The 23,836-nt window shown below is 42.6% G+C and overlaps 1 protein-coding gene across 1 annotated transcript in view; it reads left to right on the top strand.

Moving 5' to 3' along the window:
- Positions 1–3,082: 3,082 nt before the first annotated feature.
- The window catches only part of LOC112250381 (protein dispatched homolog 1), a 72,470-nt gene continuing 51,716 nt past the window's right edge, over positions 3,083–23,836 (top strand). The window contains exon 1 of the mRNA XM_024420470.1: positions 3,083–3,214. The gene's annotated coding sequence lies outside the window, so the exon portion shown is untranslated. The remainder of the gene's footprint in view (positions 3,215–23,836) is intronic.

Below are 23,836 nucleotides of genomic sequence, written 5' to 3'. Positions count from 1 at the left end.
CATCTCGGTACCTAATGGCAGTCAGGCTACCTCTGGCGAGCACATGGAGGGCTGTGCGGCCCCCCAAAGAAATGCCACCCCACATCATGACTGACTCACCCCCAAACTGGTCATGCTGGAGGATGTTGCAGGCAGCAGAACGTTCTCCACGGCGTCTCTAGACTGTCACGTCTGTCACATGTGCTCAGTGTGAACATGCTTTCATCTGTGAAGAGCACAGGGCACCCGTGGCGAATTTGCCAATCTTGGTGTTCTCTGGCAAATGCCAAACGTCCTGCACGGTGTTGGGCTGTAAGCACAACCCCCACCTGTGGACGTCGGACCCTCATACCACCCTCATGGAGTCTGTTTCTGACCGTTTGAGCAGACACATGCACATTTGTGGCCTGCTGGAGGTAATTTTGCAGGGCTCTGGCAGTGCTCCTTGCACAAAGGCAGAGGTAGCGGTCCTGCTGCTGGGTTGTTGCCCTCCTACGGCCTCCTCCACGTCTCCTGATGCACTGGCCTGTCTCCTGGTAGCGCCTCCATGCTCTGGACACTACGCTGACAGACACAGCAAACCTTCTTGCCACATCTCACATTGATGTACCATCCTGGATGAGCTGCACTACCTGAGCCACTTGTTTGGGTTGTAGACTCCGTCTCATGCTACCACTAGAGTGAAAGTACCGCCAGCATTCAAAGTGATCAAAACGTCAGCCAGGAAGCATAGGAACTGAGAAGTGGTCTGTGGTCCCCACCTGCAGAACCACTCCTTTACTGGGGGTGTCTTGCTAAATGCCCATAATTCCCACCTTTTGTCTATTCCATTTGCACAACAGCATGTGAAATTTATTGTCAATCAGTGTTGCTTCCTAAGTGGACAGTTTGATTTCACAGAAGTGTGATTGACTTGGAGTTACATTGTGTTGTTTAATTGTTCCCTTTATTTTTTTTGAGCAGTGTGTGTATGGTACTATATATATATATATATATATAGTACCAGTCAAACGTTTGGACACACCTACTCATTAATGGGTTTATTTTTTTAAACTATTTTCTACATTGTAGAATGTTAGTGAAGACATCAAAACTATGAAGTAACATAGAATCATGTACTGTAGTAACCAAAAAAGTGTTAAACAAATCAAAGTATATTTTTATGGAGATTCTTCAAAGTAGCCACCCTTTGCCTTCATGACAGATTTGCACACTTTACATTCTCTCAACCATCTTCATGAGGTAGTCACCTGGAATGCATTTCAATTAACAGGTGTGCCTTGTTAAAAGTTCATTTGTGGATTTTTTCCCCTTCTTAATGCGTTTGAGCCAATCAGTTGTGTTGTGACAAGGTAGGGGTGGGTATACAGAAAATAGCCCTATTTGGTAAAAGACCAAGTCCATATTAGGCAAGAACAGCTCAAATAAGCAAAGAGAAACAGCAGTCCCATCATTACTTTAAGACATGAAGGTCAGTCGATCTGGAAAATTTCAAGAACTTTGAAAGTTTCAAGTGCAGTAACAAAAACCGCTCTGATGTAACTGGCTCATGAGGATCGTAATTGGAAAGGAAGACGCAAAGTTACCTCTGCTGCAGAGGATAAGTTCATGAGAGTTAACCACATCTCAGATTGCAGCCCAAATAAATGCTTCACAGACACATCTCAACATCAACTGTTCTGAAGAGACTGCATGAATCAGGCCTTTATGGTCGAATTGCTGCAAAGTAACCACTACTAAAGGACACCAATAAGAAAAGTCTTGCTTGGGCCAAGAAACGTGTGCAATGGACATTAGACCGGTGGAAATCTGTCCTTTGATGAGTCTAAATTTGAGATTTTTGGTTTCAACCTCCATGTCTTTGTGAGTAGGTGAACGGATGATCTCCGCATGTGTGGTTCCCACCATGAAGCATGGAGGAGGAGGTGTGTGGATGCTTTGCTGGTGACACTGTGATTTATTTCAAATTCAAGGCACACTTAACCAGAATGGCTACCACAGCATTCTGCAGTGATACACCATCTCATCTGCTTTGCATTTAGTGGGACTATCATTTGTTTTTTAACAGGACAATGACCCCAAAACACACCTTCAGTCTGTGTAAGGAGAGTGATGGAGTGCTGCATCAGATGACCTGGCCTCCACCATCACCTGGCTTCAATCCAATTGAGATGGTTTGGGATAATTTGGACCTCAGATTCAAGGAAAAGCGGCCAACAAGTGCTCAGCATATGTGGGAATTCCTTCAAGACTGTTGGAAAAGCATTCCAGGTGAGGCTGGTTGAAAGAATGCCAAGAGTGTGCAAAGCTGTCAAAGGCAATGGGTGGCTACTTTGAAGAATCTCAAAAACAAATCAAAATATATTTTCTATAACTTTTTTGGTTACTACATGATTCCATGATGTGTTATTTCATAGTTTTGATGTCTTAACTATTATTCTACAATGTAGAAAATAGTACAAATAAAGAAAACCCCTTGAATGAGTAGGTGTGTCCAAACTTTTGACTGGCACTGTATCTAATTTTTGTTCTTTTTTTTTTTTTCATAATGATTTTTTAGGGGGTGCTGCAGCACCTTTATTTCTTGTGCCTATGCCTAGCTTACTCTCTAAATTCTCAAAGTGAATACATACTGCAATTCCAAACACATCTTAGTTTTGATTTTCCATCTCAAAATACAACAACTTGCCTAGCTGAATGTTTGTTTTTTACTTTGCTGTTCTATTTGAGGGTCCACATGTCATGGAAAATACTAACTTTATTTCTAGCATTGAGCAATGGCGGAATTGTGCCTTCAAAAAGACGCCATTGCTATTTAACTCTTTTGAATGTTGAGATTGCCGAAAGGTCCGTCTCTTTGGCAATGACAAGGAGTGTAACGTTAGCTGAAGAGACATGGTACTCAGTGTACAGGTACTAGTGTTTTAATTATTATTTTTAAAAATTTATTTTCGAAACAATTAAATTTGATACATATTCATATATATATATTTATAATACAATTTATCTCGTTATTTAATTCAGGTCAGTTGCTATGAGAGTTTAAAAAATATATATTTTAGTCGACACTTCTGCACAACTCTTATTTTGAAAGTCATTAGGAAGAAACGCTGCCTACCGGAAGTTAGAGGCGCATCGTTTACACATAGTGTCTGGTGCTAGTTTTTCCACACACTGCTATTTGATTGACTAACTACACTCAGGCAAGCACCCATCTTTGTCGGGATGAACTAAAGTAAGAAACCGTACATGCTTTTACTCTTTTGTTCTAAATAATCCCTGTGTTATGACTGCTGGCAAAATATACTTATAATTACATTCATTGCCCCTCCTAGCCTTGCTAGCTTAGCTTGCCATTGCTAGTTATGTGTACATGTAACCTTTGCTAGCTAACGTTAGTTACCTACTGTGAAAAAAAAGCATCATGTGTTTGCGTAGGATGCCAGATTAAATTGACAAGACAGTCAATTGACCGCTCTAACAATGGAAATACATGGCATCAGAAGGGAGGTGAGATCAGGTAGGACCATTCTAGCCAATTAGAGGGCAGATAGCGCCATAGAGATAGATAGGACTCATCTTTGTATCTGTGCCATCATAGCGTCTGTGACAGCATGGGAAGCGCCACAGAGGCCATCCCCATTTTAAAGTTGCCCATTTTCTTCTTCGTTGGCTGATTGCTCCCAACTCAAGGCAATCAAATTGTATTGGTCACATAAATGTGTTTAGCAGATGTTATTGTGGGTGGAGCGAAATGCTTGTGTTTCTAGCTCCGACAGTGCAGTAATATCTAACAAGTAATATCTAAAAATTTTGCAACATATACCCAATACACACAAACGTAAGTAATTCCATTCTAAGGAATGGAATTAAGGATATGTACATATATGGATGAGCAATGTGAGAGCGGCATAGACTGATACAATAGAATACAGTATATACATATGAGATGAGGAATGCAAAATATGTCAACATTAGTGACTAGGGATTTCAAGTCTATGTATATAGGGCAGCAGCCTCTTATGTGCTAGGGGTAGCTATTTAACAGTCTGATGGCCTTGAGATAGAAGCTGTTTTTCAGTGTGTAGTTAGGAAAGAAATAAAACAACAGTAAAAAGACATTTGAAAAAAGAGTAGCAAGGTGCCTGTTAGTCAGGCTTATTGAGTTAGTATGTACATATCGTTAAATACATTCATTATGCCCTAATCTATGGATTTCACATGACTGGGAATACAGATATACAGATATGCATCTGTTGGTCACAGATACCTTAAATAAGGTAGGACTGTGGATCAGAAAACCAGTCAGTATCTGTGTGACCACCATTTGCCTCATGCAGCGTGACACATCTCCTTCACATAGAGAGTTGATCAGGCTGTTGATTGTTGTCCCACTCTTCTTCAATGGCTGTGCAAAGTTGCTGGATATTGGCGGGAACTGGAACACACAGTCGTACATGTCAATCCAGAGCATCCTACAAATGCTCAATGGGTATTTGGTATTTTATTAGGATCCCCATTAGCTGTTGCAAAAGCAGCAGCAGCTACTCTTCCTGGGGTCCACACAAAACATGAAACATAATACAGAACATCATTAGACAAGAACAGCTCAAGGACAGAACTACATACATTTTTAAAAAGGCACCCGTAGCCTAGATATCAATGCATACACACAAACTATCTAGGTCAAATAGGGGAGAGGCTTTGTGCCGTGAGGTGTTGCTTTGTCTGTTTTTTAGAACCAGATTTGCTGTTTATTTGAGCAATATGAGATGGAAAGAAGTTCCATGCAATAAGGGCTCAATATAATACTGTATGCTTTTTTTGAATTTGTTCTGGATTTGGTGACTATGAAAAGCCCTTGGTGGAATGTGTATGTGTCAGAGCTGTGTGTATGTTGACTATGTAACCAATTTTGGATTTTCAACGCATTAATGTGAGTTGGAAGAACTGGGACATTTTCAGCTTCCAGGAATTGTCTTCAGATCCTTGCGACATGGGGCTGTGCATTATCATGCTGAAACATGAGGTGATGGTGGCAGATGAATGGCACGACAATGGGCCTCAGGATCTCGTCATGGTGTCTCAAATTGTGCATTCAAATTGCCATCGATAAAATGCAATTGTGTTCGTTGTCTGTAGCTTATGCCTGCCCATACCATAACCCAACCTCCACCATGGGGCACTCAGCTCACAATGTTGACATCAGCAAACCGCTCACCCACACGACTCCATACACGTTGTGAGGCCGGTTGGACGTACTGCTAAATTCTCTAAAAGGACTTGGGTGGCGGCTTATGGTAGAGAAATGAACATAAAATTCCTCAGCAACAGCTCTTGTGGACATTCATGCAGTCAGCATACCAATTGCACACTCCCATCAACACTTGAGACATCTGTGCACATTTTAGTGGCCTTTTATTGTCCCCAGCACAAGGTCCACCTGTGTAATGATCAGGCTGTTTAGTCAGCGTCTTGATATGCCACACCTGTCAGGTGGATGGATTATCTAGGAAAAGGAGAAATGTTCACAAACAGGGATGTAAACAAATTTGTGCACAAAATGTGAGAGAAATAAGCTTTTTGTGCATCTAAAAAATTCAGCTCGTGAAACGTGGGACCAACACTTTTTTTGCATGTTGAATTTATATTTTTGTTCAGTGTAAAAATGATCATTTTTAAATCAATTGGTATGCCTATATATCATTATTTTATAAGTCCAAAAATGGATGTAGCAACTAAGGATTCTACCCTTTAACCAATGTAGGCTTTATAGCCTATGTCAAAGTTTTTAGTTGGGTTTTTCTTTTATTTATTTATTTTATTTTACCTTTATTTAACCAGGTAGGCAAGTTGAGAACAAGTTCTCATTTACAATTGCGACCTGGCCAAGATAAAGCAAAGCAGTTCGACAGATACAACGACACAGAGTTACACATGGAGTAAAACAAACATACAGTCAATAATACAGTATAAACAAGTCTATATACAATGTGAGCAAATGAGGTGAGAAGGGAGGTAAAGGCAAAAAAGGCCATGGTGGCAAAGTAAATACAATATAGCAAGTAAAACACTGGAATGGTAGTTTTGCAATGGAAGAATGTGCAAAGTAGAAATAAAAATAATGGGGTGCAAAGGAGCAAAATAAATAAATAAATAAAAATTAAATACAGTTGGGAAAAAGGTAGTTGTTTGTGCTAAATTATAGGTGGGCTATGTACAGGTGCAGTAATCTGTGAGCTGCTCTGACAGTTGGTGCTTAAAGCTAGTGAGGGAGATAAGTGTTTCCAGTTTCAGAGATTTTTGTAGTTCGTTCCAGTCATTGGCAGCAGAGAACAGGAAGGAGAGGCGGCCAAAGAAAGAATTGGTTTTGGGGGTGACTAGAGAGATAAACCTGCTGGAGCGCGTGCTACAGGTGGGAGATGCTATGGTGACCAGCGAGCTGAGATAAGGGGGGACTTTACCTAGCAGGGTCTTGTAGATGACATGGAGCCAGTGGGTTTGGCGACGAGTATGAAGCGAGGGCCAGCCAACGAGAGTGTACAGGTCGCAATGGTGGGTAGTATATGGGGCTTTGGTGACAAAACGGATTGCACTGTGATAGACTGCATCCAATTTGTTGAGTAGGGTATTGGAGGCTATTTTGTAAATGACATCGCCAAAGTCGAGGATTGGTAGGATGGTCAGTTTTACAAGGGTATGTTTGGCAGCATGAGTGAAGGATGCTTTGTTGCGAAATAGGAAGCCAATTCTAGATTTAACTTTGGATTGGAGGTGTTTGATATGGGTCTGGAAGGAGAGTTTACAGTCTAACCAGACACCTAAGTATTTGTAGTTGTCCACGTATTCTAAGTCAGAGCCGTCCAGAGTAGTGATGTTGGACAGGCGGGTAGGTGCAGGTAGCGATCGGTTGAAGAGCATGCATTTAGTTTTCTAAGATGAGACGTAACAGTTTTAGAACAAAGTTGGTTTATTCTGAATGGTCTGGTTTTGCAACGTCTCGTGTCGGCTGTTTTATCTGAAATGTTTTAAATGTGGTTTGTAATTGGTCTTTGATCTTGCATTGTCATAAAGCAGTGACATCACTTTCACTCCAGCCATTTATTTGAACACCTGCATGTAGGGTGTCAAATGGTGAGGGAGTTCCAATTTCAAAATTAATTCACCCACGAGCTCGGCTTGAAGTCATTATTCTTGATCTTTGTTGGTTTCCTCATACATAGAGCTTGCCGGCTTGTAGTCCTAAAAAAACGGAAATTAGTTACCTCTGGGTTGTTTGGCCATTTGTATGGTGGAAATGAATCGGGAAAGAATAGGGTTTTGGGATAAATTCTGAAGAACAGGCTTAGGAGATCTAATACGTTTTGCTCTCTGAGATAATCAGTTAGTCAATATGTATGAATTCTGAAGCCTTTCTGTGCTTGTTTTGATTACAAAAATTCACAAAAGTTATGTTAGCTGGTGAAGATTATAGAACAAAACGTATAAGATCTCCTAAGCCTGTGTTTACCACATACCTTATTTTCTGCGTTTATCCAAAACCCCCATTCATTTCCCCATAGGCTTTGGCCAATGAGCCATGACGGAGTTAGTGCCTACACAAATACTCCATTACTATTGCTCTCTATTGCCACCACTACCTGAAAGTGCCCCTTGCTTCCGACTCTTTGCAAGGAAAACTCTTGGTAGGAGCACTAATTTAAATAGACTCCTTTGACGCACACACCCAATGCCTCCAGAAGTACCTTTTTTGGGCTCGTGCTATGAGACGTAAAGAAGGAAGGGTGAAACTACTGATTTAATGTAATGCTGCCTCATCCAGCTTTATTACAAACGGAACATAAATCACAAAAGAATGGGTCTGGCTTTGAGGGTCAGCTCAGTTCTGGTATATCCATTAGTTCTAGGGGGCTATGCTAGTGTAAACACAGCTTGGCTATGCTAATTGAAGGGCACTTGTAGTTGGGTACCCCACACTGTAGTTTGTTGGTGGAAGTGTTTCTTAAGCATTAACTCAATAATCCATTTCTAATGCCTACTTAACATTATGAACATGAAAATAACCAACAGCTGAGTGTTTGCTGTTCTAATTGGGTAACCAGGCCTAGTGTTTGAGGGACTGAGTCAGAGAAGACTACTAGGGCATAGTAATCACATCACATATTTTTGCCAGCTCTTTCACAAATGTTACAATCTCCAGGTACAAGATATACTTCAATAACATTGAAACTGGGTTTTTATTTAAGTCTTTGTTAGACCTATACAATTAAGATTCTAATTCATACACATTAGTCTGGTCTAACTTTTGTAAAATAATGTTTCCACAACAGAAATGACCAGAAAGCCGGCTTTTATATTGTGTGAGTGGTTAGCCTACACGGACCCAGGGGGAAGGAACATGCATGTATTTCTTTTGAGACATGAGCCTTGCTCTGTGGCCCCTGTCCCCCTAGGGCCTAGGGCAGAGGGATGGTTCTAGCAGAGCCATGTGGCTTCTCCTTGCTCTCCACATCATTAAAGGAGAATCCCTGAATCTGAGGCCCAGGGAGTCCCAGTAGGTCTGTTTGCCCAAGCACAGATGCCTCACAATTTACTACGGGAGTAAATTCTACAGATGGGGGGTCTTCCTCCTGGGGTTACACACTATCCAGTTCCCAACACGGCTGCTGGATGACCCCATTTTTCACCCCCTCTAGATAAAGTTGTTGGGATGAGAATGGCCAGCCCATTACATCACAGACCAACAGTTGAGAAAACAGAATGGGGTAGGCTTAATTTCTCTTGTGGCAGAACTTCACCTCCTGCTCTCTGAACGTAAGTCTGAATGCTGGGTTTTTGGCTATGCCTGCTATTGTCTCCACTTCGGTCTTTGAAAGAACTGGAAAGACAATAGCCAGCATCAGTTGAGAAACAAAACATGAGTGGATTCTGCATGCCATTAAATGGATGATGTGGTTTTGTGTTTCTCAAATGGTCAACATTGAGTTCTTAAACCTCTAATGTTTAATAAACGGTAGTGATACAGTTCAATGCTTTACATAACATGTTGTCTTTGCAGTTGAACTTATATCATCTTAAGAGGAATGCCGATCCCTTTTCTTCTAGAGACTTTTCCCTTATCCACTCATGTCACTAACCTATGTATTGTACAGTGTTTCTGTTATATAGCCTTCTGAGGTTAAAGAACGCAGAGAATCTCAGAATATTCCACTGATTAGAACTCTACTTTGCAAATGTTGTGTTTTTTTAAAATCAGTGATTCCAGAGACCAGTGGAATGAGATCATATGCTGTCAGAACTGAAGGCCAGAGCACAGAGATTACATTCTGCCTTGTTCTGAGAACCTTTAATACATTTTAAACAGTCCCCTTGCATGTTTCAAATGAATACAAACAGGCCAGTCAGATGCCCTAAGGTAGGCTCAGTCTTCACAACAGTTTCTATTGTTTAGTCTAATGGAGTATGTTTGTATTTTAATCCTTAAAAAAATAGTTTGTTCAAAATGATAAACTTAGAGTAGATAATTCTCAGGCAATGAAATCCACACAGAATTGAGCTGTTTTCAACTATGCCCACAAGGGGGTAGTCATATGCTAACTCAACGAGAGAGTTTGTCTAAGCTGTGGTAGGAGAAACCCCAGTACGATTTCATATTTCTGGGTCGGGGGCAATAATTTGCCTTAGCTTGTAAGTTTTTTTGGCAATGGCATCATCAACCAATTAATGTTTACTTTTCCTCATGACCACCAAGTTAACTGAACCAACAAAATAAAAATGTGGATATAAAATCATGTGATCAGGCCTGAGGTCTTTTGTGGACTGCTGTGAGGACTCGAACAATAATCTGAAAAAGGCATCAACTCCGAGATCTACTCCTGACTGGTCGTAGGGACTTTTAACGTGAGAGGAGGGGAGCACATCCTTGCTGGTGGATAGGGAGGGGTGGTTGAAGTTTCCTAGATGCTGGAGGTAGGCCTAGTCTTCAGGGAACCGTGACCTATTTCCTGCCCCTGGGCTTAACATTCTGCATTGTGTCCAGGTGCTCAGAAGAAAAATGTGACCCAAAATAATGAAGTATCTGTAAGGATAGTTCATTTTTTTTAGATGATTGAAGATGGCTTGTGTCTTATTGTGGAATGCCACTGTAATGTCAACCATATTAAAATGCCTGTAGCCTAATCAATTAATAAATGTTTAAATTAAGAGAGGGAGAGTAAATCACTAGAGACACTTTTTTTTGAAGATTTGTAAGGCCAAAAGTTTTGTTTTGTATCTGCTTATGTATTTAATTGGTCAATAAAGAGGTTTCATTAATAACTAAAATATCCTGGTGAAACGCTAATAGTTAAACGGAGCGGTCAGGGCTTTGGTATGGCTCGTCCTCTTAACAGACAACTGCTCCCTTTTGTGGACTGCTGTGTGGACTATGGCGTTGATTGTAAATTCCTCGAGTTTAGTATGCCTGGCCAACTCCAGCACAGAACTCATATAGACTGTTACTTTTTCTCTCTCTGGAGTGTCTGTCATATAGGAGGAGCATCTCGGAAGGGTATCTTTCCAAACCCTCTTCCACCGTTGAACAACTGGTCCGGACATCTGGCTCTAACAGCTGTTCATGGCCTCATTTTAGACGTACTGCTGTATATGCCCCAGTCCCGTGGTGGTGATCTGGAGCTATCAGCACTCTCAGGATGCGCCATAGAGCTTTCTTACGGTCATTTGAAATGTCATTTTCAGAAGCCCAATTCCCCTTCATGTTCATTTGTAGAATTGGAGAGATCTTTGGGGTTATTTTACCAATGTTCAATGTCTCCAGTTTTTGAGGCTATTCCTAGTTTATCTAGTTTGGCTCAAGACATCTTCCATCTTGCGGTGACATGGGTGAAACGGACTGGTTGGTGCCACTAAAGGCTTGACTGCACACTTGCCATCTACAGCTGATATCATTGAGTGGCTCTCATCTAGATGAAAAGGAGAGAGACGGGTGGATCTAGCCCCTGCTCCCACTTGAGTCAAACACATTGCCATTTCTAATCTCCCTGTAGCGATTTCATACTAAAACGTGGCATGGATAAACCACGTAAAATTGTATCTCTTATGTGGAATTTACTCTTTTTGTGTAGGAGAACTGATGGGAATCACTATGGAAATATCCCTTGGTTATTGGAAATGCTGAGATTGAGCAAGATTGCATGACTTCAACTGTCAGATTGAAAGGACTGAGACTGGAGTAATTAGACTATATCCAGTTCTTAGATCATCTATGGGAGGATGAGTCAAATCGACCTGAAGTTCCCTGCAAGTTCATGACCCTTTAACTTCAAGCCAGTGGCTCTGGAGGCAAAGCCTACTTAGTGACCTCAGCAAAGTAGCCATTGACTATATGACAAATGCGTCTTTTAGCATTGGGAAGATAAGGTAAACGGAATCAGTTTGATTTATTTCACCATTGTTTTTGTAGAGGCTCTTGGCCTGTGATTTTGAAGGTAGTGGAACTGGAACGATTTCCAAGATCATTTTTAATAACCGACAGTTTTATATTCAACTGCCACTCTTTTATATCTGTTTTCCTCTCCTTTTCCAAATGAGGAAGAACTCCAAAGTCTCTTCAACTACTTTCACATCCACTTGTCTTAAACCTTCGGTTACAGCTGAATGAATCCCTCCATCAATTCTAGGCTGAAGTTTACAATATTATTTTCTAGACACCATCCTAGGTACTGGGATAGAGCACCATCTTATGTCACCTCACTATATCACAGTCCTCTATTATAAACCTGTCCTTGCTTGATGGCCTCTGTATAAAACTTCCCTCAGCGTTCACCTGGTACAATGGCATGTGGGTCGTCAGCAGGCAGGCGGATGGGATGGATCCTGGCCTCTACCAGGCAGTATATCACGTCAGCTCTCTATCACAGGGCTTTACGGAGCCCATAATTGAAACCAGGCTCCCGATAGGGCTGCTTCTCTGAATCTCTGCTTAGATGGAAGCAATCGATAGTGCATGGTGCTCCTCAAAAGTCATATGTGAAATATTAGACTTAACCATTACACTCTGCTCTCAGCTATTTGACCTAGGCCCATAGGATGAAGCAGAGAGAACAACGCATGGCTCTGTCTTTCACATTGCCCGGTACTGCCATCTCAGTCTGCGGCGCAGCTGTCACTGTTTGTATATTTGATATACTGGGGATGCTGAAAAGAAACAGGTGTTGTATATTAGTTCCACTGTTTTATTTCCCCAAAAATGTGGACTGGAGTCAATAGAGTTGTCAGAGCACGTTATTGTAATATATGGCTATCTGACTTTTAAATTGACCATTGCTACAAACCATCACCCTCCCCCTTTCCCCCAGGAAGAATAGAGGGGGGGTGGGGGGGGGGGGTAATGCAGTTCAGGTGGACTGACCTCAAAGAGAGATGAGAAAGATGGAAATCTCTTTGAAACTTCCCCCCTCTTTCAATATGTTTCATTGGTTACCTGCAGGACACACTGTATTCTTTCAAAGTTCTTGCAGGGAAATTGGATTGGGAGTTAGTTGGCTAGTATGGAAAGAGCTCTACATGTATTTGTCATACTGTACTTGTTGTAACCTGTTGATAGGTCCATAGACCTATAATCAAACTCTGATCTCAGCTCAGCTTCGTCTGAGTTAAATGTGCCAAATATTCATTCTTCATTACCTGTAAATATTCCATGAACATGAGTGACGTTAAGGAGGATCCAGCCCCGCCAACACTAACCTAACACATTTCCAAAAGCTTGTCTTGCTTTGGCCCGCATGAATGCTATTTGGCTGCGAGGCCTGGGGTCTTGAGGGGTGACTGCATCAGTGTTTATCTTACCGACCCGATCCCCAAAGACAGGGCCTTATTCTCCCGCAGAGAAAAATCTCATTAGGGTTTGTTGCACAAAACACAGAATGCTGATCGCTCGCAGGCTTTTTCTCTGGGACACATGTTTCTAACTGCTGTCTGACCCGGGCTCTTGAGCTTGTCCAATCCCATTTGGCTCATGTGCCTCCGAGCCAGGGCTCAGTTACCCCGCACCCATCTCAAAAGGCTATGTTTTTATTTCTCTCACCTTTGACCTCGTCAATAGCGACAGATCCATTTGGTACTGTATCGGGGTGGGGGTGTTTGATGCATGAACACCTCTTTGTGTAGGTGTTTTGGCCTCTATGTTATTGTGATAAATAATGCGAGTAAAGTGTGAGTAAAGAACACAGTCACAGCTTGTCTTTGTCAGTGGGTTATCATCGGTGTAAGCCTGTCCGGGCCCATGAGGCATCCGATCCCCAACTGCCCATTCCTGGCAGCTATGTCTCTTTTGGTGTCTAAAGGCTGTAAATTCAGTCAATGACGTCAGGGCACTGGGCTGACACCATGCATCAATGACTCACTTTAAATTCATGTCTCGCCTTCCGCCTGAGATGACTCTGACAATCAATAACGCTGGACTGAGGATATAGCAGTCGCCCCCGCTTGACTCCAATCTCAACCATTAATTGAAGTCTGTGCTTTTCGGGGCTGAGGATATATCTTGATGGAGAGGTGACATTGACCATAAAAGGAGGGGAAGAAGGGCACACACACACACACACACACACTGCAGCAGACTGAGAAAGGTGCTCTGTGAGAGCCCATTAGTGCTTAACAGTGAAAGGCCAGGTCCCCATAGGAATCGGTGGAAGGAAGCTATGTTGAGTAATGGTGTGCACATGGAATATGTAACTCACTAAAGAGGCACTTTCAGCACCTTGCATGTGATTTCCAAGAGACTTCAGGAGGCTGGGGTTTTGCCTCTTTTTATGAACTTTAAATGTGTTTATAAGTTATTCTGTTTTGCCTGTTTCCATTGTAATTTTCTGAGGAGATTAGGCTATTTCCTGTGGTTTCACACTATTTATTTTAATTTTATTTTACCTTTTATTTTACTAGGCAAGTCAGTTAAGAACAAATTCTTATTTTCAATGACGGCCTAGGAACAGTGGGTTAACTGCCTGTTCAGGGGCAGAACGACAGATTTGTACCTTGTCAGCTCGGGGATTTGAACTTGCAACCTTCCGGTTACTAGTCCAATGCTCGGCTACCCTGCCGCCCCACTATGGAGTTTTGCCTTTTGTAGACACAGAATAGAAATCAATAACCTTGAGGTTGACCAGTCCGTCTCCAGTTCAAAAAGCCGCCCTGAGGCTGAGAGCCCTCCATCCTCCTCCCCTTGCAGGCAGGATGTTTGGAACAGGTGTTTGGTGACAGGGTCAAGGATGCGTTTTCTGAATAGTGTCTCTGGTTTGTCTGCCAAAGCAGTTAGGCCTATGTGGGTACATGGAGGTCCCTAGAGAGCTTGCTGGCCCATGCAGCTAAAGCATATGGCGCCCCCTGATAGACGCCAGAGTCTGTTCTCACTCCCTGTGTGCTGGGCTCAAACTTCAGCATAGCATGCACTCTTTCAAAATAGCAATTAGCCCATCTCATGATAATCTATACTAAAGCTAAGTATGGCAGAACTAATAATGAAGAGACATGGCGATCCCCATTTTAAAGCAGGGTTTTTGTTAAGATCATCTGGTATGCCCGAAATAGCGACACTCTCAATGAATATTCAACCATTTTTGGTTTTACGGTGAGTCTTTTCTGAAGGTGTCAGTTCCCAGCAGGCTTCTTCGATGAAAGCGTTATGCTTTCTCAATCTCTCTGCATTCTGCATGCCTTAATTGACTGAACCCTTTTCAGTCATTCGTTGCTTCTTTTTGGCATCCATTCTGTAGTGAGACCCATTAGAATATGCCTAGTGATGGAATTCAGAGGCTGTGTGGATGGAATCATGGTCTGAATGATCATGTCAGAGACCCAGCCACTATAGAGATTCCTCTTCTGTTGGCTTCTCCTATCGTGGCCAGATGGGGCCCTAACCTGCTTGCCCTCTCTATTGCTGACTCATAGCCTGAAACTCTGCTTCCATAGCTGGGCTCCCGTCATTTATCACGTCCGAGCTGAAGCCTTTAAGAAAATTGCAGTACTTTAGTCCTCTACGTTTCCTAGTGAAAGGCGTCCAAGAGTCTGAACCCTTAATTCAATAAGAGATAAATTGAAAAAATGTGCAAATGTAAGCTGTATTTGCTGGCCAGAACCTAGGAGTGGATTTCATACCCCCTCGTTCTCTGTGCTGTAAATCTTCCCAGAGTTCCATCTGCTTGGCTCCGAACAGTTAAGAAACTGTTCATTAGACTGACACAAACCAGAGAGAACCATGAGGGCGGGAAGTGGCTCTACGTACGCAGGAGTCTTGGATCGGGCCCAAGTGTCTGGCCCCTGAAGGCCTGCTGATTGGGTCACCATGCATAAGGTGGGACTGGGATGGAAAGGCTTCGGGGTCAGCTTAATCCATTTCTTTTGTTTCAGTCAACAGAGGCCTTTGTGAATTCTGAGCCCATCCATAAATTGGGCTGAAAGGCACAGCGGCTGCCAACAAACGATTTAACATGCGTTCCGTCCCCTCAAAGGAATACTGGTTTTGATAGCGGTAGCCAATGTTTTCGCTGAAATTAAGTATTTGATTTAATTGTGGTTTAAAATGGTGCGTTTCATTTCACTACTGTGAGCTGGCTGTTTGCTTTTTTTTGTCATCTTGCACTAGTTTGATGGACGACCAGAAATGTTCCTATGTCAACCAATAGAAGAAACATATTTTGGGTTGTTTAGTGATTGATTTAAAAAGCACATTTAGCAGACAGGTTCTGATAAGACCTCTTCACACACACACACAGCGAAGGCGACATTTGGCTTGTAATTTCGTTGGTTGTTTTACGGGCTAATGGGTAGCCCGTAAGGGTAACAGTAAGTACTTGAAAGGTCTTCTCTCTTTTTTTAGTACTGCGTTAAAATCCAGGTAGCAGACAATGGACCCTAATAGATATCTATGTAGCTGTAATGTATATTAACTAATACACAGATCAAAAATATTAACTCAACATGTAAAGTGTTGGTCCCATGTTTCATGAGCTGAAATAAAAGATCCCAGAAATGTTCCATATGCAAAAAAAGCTTATTTCTCTCAAATGCTGTGCACAAATTTATTTACATGCTTGTTAGTGAACATTGATACTTTGCCAAGATAGTCCATTCACATGACAGTTGTGGCATATCAAGAAGCTGATTAATCAGCATGATCATTACACAGGTGCACCTTGTGCTGGGGACAATAAAAGGCCACTCTAAAATGTGCAGCTTTGTCACATAACACAATGCCACAGATGTCTCAAGTTTTGAGGGAGTGTGCAATTGAGATGCAGACTGCAGGAATGTCCACCAGAGCTGTTGCCAGAGAATTGAATGTTAATTTCTTTACCATATACCACATCCAACATCATTTAAGAGAATTTGGCAGTACGTCTAATCGGCCTCACAACCGCTGGCCACGTGTATGGCGTTGTGTGGGTGAGCTGATGTCAACGTTTGCTGATGTCAACGTTGTGAACAGTGCACCATGGTGGGTTATGGTATGAGCAGGCATAAGCTACGGACAACCAACAATTATAATTTGAAAGCACAGATACCGTGACGAGCCCTGTTGTCGTGCCATTCATCCACCGCCATCACCTCAAGTTCCAGCATTATAATTCACAGCCCCATGTCACAAGGATCTGTACACAATTCCTAGAAGCTACAAATGACCCAGTTCTTCCATGGCCTGCATACTCGCCAGCAAAGTCACCCATTGAGCATGTTTGGGAGGCTCTGCATTTACGGGTACGACAGCGTGTTTCAGTTAGCCCCAATATCCAGTTACTTTGCACAGCCATTGAAGAGGAGTGGGATAACATTCTACAGGCCACAATCAACAGCCCGATCAACTCTATGTGAAGGAGATGTGTCGCGCTGCATGAGGCAAAATGGTGGTCACACAGATACTGATGGGTTTTCTGATCCACGCCCCTACATTTTTTTTAAGGTATCTGTGACCAACAGATGCATGTCTGTATTCCTAGTCCTGTTAAATCCATAGATTAGGGCCTAATTTATTTATTTAAATTGACTGATTTGCTTATATGAACTGTAACTCAGTAAAATCTTTGAAATTGTTGCGTCCACTTTGAGAAGCAACTTCTACCTAAAGCCCTCCTTCCACTGTTGGTAGCCGTGGAAGTTCTCAGGGATGAAATGGGCCCTGCGGCTTGACAAGTAGACGCCCAATTCGCCCCCCTCATTCTCACAAATGTATCCTACTTTTTACGAAGTTTGTCATTTCATCGTGTGACGCTGACAGTGGAGCGTTGTGCGATTTTGGAGAACCTCAAACCCAGCTTTTAGATATGCTGATATTATAACAATGTATTTAAGGGTTTTGCTCTGAGTTACTATAACATGCATTTCTGGCATTGAGAAATATAGTAAGTGCTATACTCTCGTTTTAAACTGATGCTCATTTTGTTATGGATTCCTAGTGAAATGGCAGCTCAGCCTCGCTCAGTAAAGTGGCTGACTTGACGTTGCCCAGGGCCCGTCTTTAGGGTAGTTTTCTTGGTTAAAGAGGGGCTCTGTGTAAGCCACAGTCAAGGCCTTGTGTCCGAGTGTTTACTAATGTGATTCTCTGTAGCACTGGCAGCTCTTCAATCCCCATTTATATGGTCTGTCTGGGCCCTGATTGTGGAGTGTAAAGTATTGAAGGAGCTGCTAGCTTTCTTCCAGACCTGAGATGGAGTCTCCTGTTTTTTTTTTTTGTACCCTCCTGGCCAGGTCATTACCATAAACGAGAATGTGTTCTCAAAGGGGCACCCTGTTAAATGAAGGCAATATTCCTCCTACTCCTCCTCCTCTTCCTCCAGATATCAGAATTTGAAATGTACAATAAGGTGAAATTGTTGTTTTAATGGTAACCTGATGGGACGATGCCTTTTGGCCTCGACTTTAGCTTGACTTTATTTCCCCCCTTACTCTCCTCAGTCCACCCTGGTCTACGTAAGTGATAACAGTGAAGAAAGGCACATTTCCTCAGTTTCCCAACATTTCGTCCAATATGTCTTTTTTTCTTCTTTGGCTCATGACCTCTTTTTGTCAGAGACGAGTACAGTCTTTTTTCCCCCCTCTTTCAAAAACAAAAGCTTTTCAGAGGAGCTCTTATGGCCAGCCAGCTTTTTACTGACACACACACTTGGCGAGGAGGTGGTAGTCTTACTTCACCCTTACACTGATGCTGTTCTTGATCGTCCCTGGCTGTCAGAGCAGAGCGGACGTGAGCCCTCTCACGGAAACACCCCAGGAGTCAAGGGCACCTCTTGAAGGTTCCTGCTAGAGGGAGTGGCGGGATTAATGCTGACTGACTTCCCTGTTGGTGCCCTTGACGCAGGCTCCTCCAGGTCATCACCCCACCTTTGGCACTGCATGTGTTCTCATTAGACTATTGTGGAACCTTGTAGCCATCTGCAGCAGTTCTTACAGCAGGCCAGGCCACTGATTGTGGAGTGTAAAGTATTGAAGTAGCTGCTAGCTTTGAAGGAGCTGCTAGCTTTGAAGGAGCTGCTAGCTTTGAAGGAGCTGCTAGCATTGAAGGAGCTGCTAGTATTGAAGGAGCTGCTAGCAGACCTGAGCAAAAGAGTCTCCTGTGTTTTTCTGGACATGGCATGCTACCAGGCAGCCCCCTCATCCGTTAGAATGGGAGACTGGTCTTTGTCAGTTGTCTACTTGCACCCAAGCTTGCCCCTGAGTCATGTCATTCCTCCTGTACTGTAAACACAGGGATTTGATGGAACCCTGGAGACGGTGAACCCACTGGTTGCCATTAGATGGGAAATATGTGCTTTATCTCTAGGGTCAATCACATTCTTATTTATGGCTGTTGTGATGTTTTCATTGATCGTACTGTTGAAGACATGAACACTCATTTTATGACTGAACACTCATTTCATCAGCACGCAACAGTTTGATGCATGTTCACTTGCAGTCTGACTTGTCTTCAACCAAATTATACAGACTGCCTGGAGTCATTCAATTCACGCTATGTGAATATGTGCAAATCATTTCATTTCAAATTTATTTTAGAGCACACTTCTAAAAGTAATATTTTCCTATTTTACTCTATAATTCTTTGTTTGACAAACTTCTCACAGGTCACAAATCCATCGTTGGTTAATCTGTTCAAATCCCCTCTGGTTCATTTAATCTGTTATTTTTCACTTGGAAACATGAACTTCCTGTTATTCTTTCAAAAAAAAAGCAAAGAATATTCTAAAACATCTCTCCCCATTCTCATTATGGTGGCTTCAAACATTTTTGTAAAAAAGAAAATGCATGCATGCTTTCAATTTCGTCCCTCCCGGCCGCCTCTTTCCATCCCTCTCTTCGTCCAGAAACAGAACCAGCTTTGTTTTTGTAACGATCAGTTAAATTACACTTCCAAAGCTCAAGGTCAGAGCGACTTCCCCTTTTTTGTTTTGATTTAAGTGGCACTTAGCCGTGCTACTGTAGCTAATCAAAAGGATTTATGGGGTGCATCACTTTGGCCTGGAATGAGGGGTGTTTGTTGACACCCTCCTCCGGGTGTTTTGGACGTTTTTTATTCACCATTGTTGTAGCTGATGGAATGGAAGGCAGGTGGGGAGACCTTCCACTTGTTTGGTAGAAAGCACAACCCTCTCCTTCCGCTTATCCGGAAAGTCTGTGTAAGCTTTCATAATTACATTGATCTTGAGAGGGTTTTACGACCTGCTGACGCAGTCTATCACATTTCAACATGGCACTTGTTAACGGCCCTGGTGTTTTGCATATTCCAAGCTCACGTCCAAACATGGGTGTTTCTCGGGTTTCCTGTTAATTGGGATTTTTCATATGACCCTGAAGGAGAGGAAGAGGAGCGGACAGACAGGCAGACGAGGGGTGCGTTTTTGGGCCTCAGAGCGTTGCCAAATGGTTCCTCTCCTTGATTGAGTCAGAGAGACTGTCAGGCCAGAGGCGTGGACTACGAGAACCAGATGTTGACTTCCCCTCTGTCTCCATAACCCTAAAAACAGATTACAGTATATTCCTGGTATTAGAGGCCTCAATAAAACGCTGTTTCGCAGCATTGTGCATTGTGCATGTTGCTTTTGTGTTTTATTTTCGCTTTAAATGCAGGAAGTCATTATTAGGCCATCTTATCCGAGGAAATGTATCGCTCCCACGAGTTTCCACCCGATCACATCTTTTGGACTGGTTTGAGTGAACACAGCAGAAGCTTGCTGGGTTAATGAGCCTGCCCTCCCTGCCAACCAATGGCACCGCCATCTTTATACCCAGACCTCTGCCAGCCTAATTGTTTACCTTAGAAATAGCTTTGGACAAAACCCTCCAAGCGCCCTAAATCTGTCTTGGGCACTTATTTGGAATTTATGTGTGATTACTTGCCATTAAGTGCCTTGGGAGGGAGGATTCATAATAGAGTGGGTGATGTGGGTAGGACGTCTTAGGCCAACTTACGATGGACGACCACAGTAAATGAAAGTGAGCAGTGAAGGATGGGACAGATTGAGAACATTTGGTCAAACTGCCTCTGGCTGAGCGTCTTAGCCCCCTAAGTCTTTCGGAACGGCAGGTCATTGTTGTGTTCAAATATGCTGACCTCTAATGAGAAGGCAGGTTAGAGGGACGACCTGGAAGCGCTTTGTCTGCATCTCCTGGGAACACAAACACCAACAGTATGCACAAGAACAGCTGCAGGGTTGCTCCTTGTCAGCGGATGCGTACTGACACTTATTTGTCATTTCGCTGCAAAAAATATATGGAGGCATTTTGGAGGGGCTTGCAGTGTGAGAAAATGCAGATAAGGGAATGTGTTGTAGGTGGATAACTGGGAATCAGTCACTCAAATATTTGATATTAAACTTGAATCTAACAGGATGGCTCCTCGCCAAGGCTAACCTTCAGAATTCCTGTGAAAAATGATGTCACCTGATAATGATATAGTAGTCATTCCCAATATTTGTTTGTCTCTCACCATTCATGTCTATCTTTACAGATAATCAATATTTTGCTAATAGCTATTCTGCCCCCTATGGAATGAACGTGACGTTTGTGTGTGTGGTTTTCCTTCTTACTAGCTCTGAGGAAAAATGTACTTACTATATGACTCGCTGTGAAAAGGTGGTAGTCCTACCTAGGTATCTTAAAACGAATGCACTTACTGTAAGTCCCTCTGGATAAGAGCGACGGCTAAATGACTAAAGTCTAAAATGTTGTTTTGGGTTTTGGTCTTAAGGTATTTCAGTAGTTCACAGATTCAATATTGAGGCTTGGATGTTATGGTTTAGGGCAGATTTTGGTCCAAAGGGCATCCCATACGCTCCTTTTTCAGCCAGCCATTTTTTGATTTGTTTAGAAAGGATTACCTCCGTCTATTTTGGCTTTGGTGTTGCCTTTTTTTTTTGTGTGCTTTTTTTCGGTTCGTTCTGCGCTTTCATCACTGCAGATTTCCCATGTTGATATCCCCATGACATCCGATCCCTACGTATTTCTTCCTGTCCTAAAACCCAGTCCCATATGGTGTACAGTGTGACTTTCAGAAGCAATTTACATATCTAGCATGAAATGGAACAGTTGAAATAAGACACAGCGGAGAGATGCTTCTTGGCGCCGCTCCAGGAAGGGCAGCGGTTGTTAATCTGCTTCCTGGGCTGTGCGTTTTCTCCCTGTCCTTAGCTGTTAAGCATTTTAGGAAAATGCATCTTAAGTGCTCTCATGTTTTTTTGTTGTTGTACTTACTGAGTTTAACTTGCATGTAAATTCGCAGCACAGCATACTCAGCGAAGAGATCAGTGAATGGCGAGGAGGAAGCAAAGTGCTAGAGTAATTCTTGATGTAGATCGGGGACTGCAGATGTAAATTGGCTGTAAGCTAAATCTGATGCAGTGCATCACTTCTCACTTATGAGACTTATGTTTTGCTGTACATTGTCGCTGTTCCAAATAAACGTAATAAATACATGTATAGGAGACATTCTCTCAAGACTGCCTGTCTGGTTTTTGCTCAGTTTAGTTGAACTTATAGAGGGTGCGTTGGCTTTTGAAGTTTTCTTTCAACTTGAAAGGAACATCGTTTTAACTTTTGATCCAGTACAATTAGGAGAGACATCCATGTTGAATAGAATAAGACAGTAAGCCAACAGGAATCCAAATGGCTATGACTCATTTCTCAGATGTAAAACAAAATGTTAGAATGCTTTTTAAAAGCAAAAATGGAATAACCATTTCCTCAAAAGTAGTCCACCTCTCACAAAGGCTTTCGTGAGTTTATATAGGCCTACCTTTACTCAGTGGTGGAAGAGACCAAATACTGAATCTTCTTCAAACTAAAAACAAAGGGTTCTTTATCTTTGAAATCTATTCAGACCATTGGAAACTCCAATGTAAAGCAATGCTTATGATTCAGAAGGGAACCGTTTTCTCATGTCATTGCTGGTTTTGAAGTCCTGCTGAAGAGTGCCTCCCCCCGTTCTCTCTCCTTCAGCAAACTGGTCATTTGTTATTTTTCTATCTTCCTTTCCTCTTAGGATTTTGTTGCCAAGGCAATGGTTGAGAAATGCGGCCCTGGGATGTGTGTGTGTGTGTGTGTGTGTGTGTGTGTGTGTGTGTGTGTGTGTGCGTGTGTGTGTGAATGCGTCGGAGGAATGCCTGTGTTAAACATGGCCATAGGATCCTGTCAGACCCCAAGGCACGGGAATAAAAGAGACACACTGGTTTCTGAGGATGCTCTTCACTCAAAGGAAATGACCCTGCGATACACAGGCACAGCCCGAATTCCTGCCCTTGTGTTGTCGTCGCAAAAGTAAATACTTTGGGCCATGGTTTTGTCGCTAAATCAACAGGCTTTGTTGCGCAGCTTAAAGGGATAATCCACCCCCAGAAATAAATATCATGAAACTGTCAATTTGATGGAAGCTTGTTCTATCAGTGGGTAAAGTACACATTTTTCCCAGGATTTAACTTCGAAGTGGTCCATCTGTGAAATCAGGAAATTGTGTAGGATACGTCATAGCTACATGGTTCTCGTCGCTGGAGATCGGGGATTACACACTCTTATTTCAAAATGCTTTTAAAACAATTGCCTGCACTCCAGATCGCCAAATCAGCCAATAGATAGTATCGGCATACTTGTATATAACACATTCATCCATTTACTGTGCATTCCGAAAGGAGCTTAAATGGCGCCGGAGGAGATGGGCGCCGTTTTACGGTCTCCTAACCAATGTGTTTTTTCCCGCGATATTTGTAAATGATTTTTACATAATGTTTCTGCAACCGTATCTTATGGCAGAAAAGAGCTTCTAGATATCAGGACAGCGATCACTCACCTCGGATTAGACAAAGATTCTTTCAACAACAACAACAACAACAACAGCAGCAGCAGCAGCAAGCAGGACTCACAGGATATTCTCCAAACACCCCACAGGGCAGACATCTCAATTATTCGCAAAAGGAAGCGACACAGAGGAAGAATAGCCGGATGCCTCATCTGGACCCGCAGAAGGCAACTAGGGAAGCTGCCGTTACCGTCAATATTACTCGCCAACGTGCAATCATTGGACAATAAACTAGACGATGTACGATCACTAATATCCTACCAACGGGACATCAAAAACTGTAATATCCTATGTTTCACCGAATCGTGGCTGAATGATGACATGGATATTCAGCTAGCGGGATACACGCTGCACTGGCAGGATAGAACAGCACACTCTGGTAAGATGAGGGGGGGGGGCGGTCTGTGCATATTTGTAAACAACAGCTGGTGCACGAAATCTAAGGAAGTCTCTAGATTTTGCTCGCCTGAAGTAGAGTATATTGTGATAAATTGCAGGCCACTACTTGCCTAGAGAGTTCTCAGC

Source organism: Oncorhynchus tshawytscha, linkage group LG05 (genome assembly GCF_018296145.1).
Source record: "Oncorhynchus tshawytscha isolate Ot180627B linkage group LG05, Otsh_v2.0, whole genome shotgun sequence".
Classification (NCBI taxonomy): Eukaryota; Metazoa; Chordata; class Actinopteri; order Salmoniformes; family Salmonidae; genus Oncorhynchus; species Oncorhynchus tshawytscha.
This window is presented reverse-complemented; position numbering and strand designations above follow the sequence as displayed.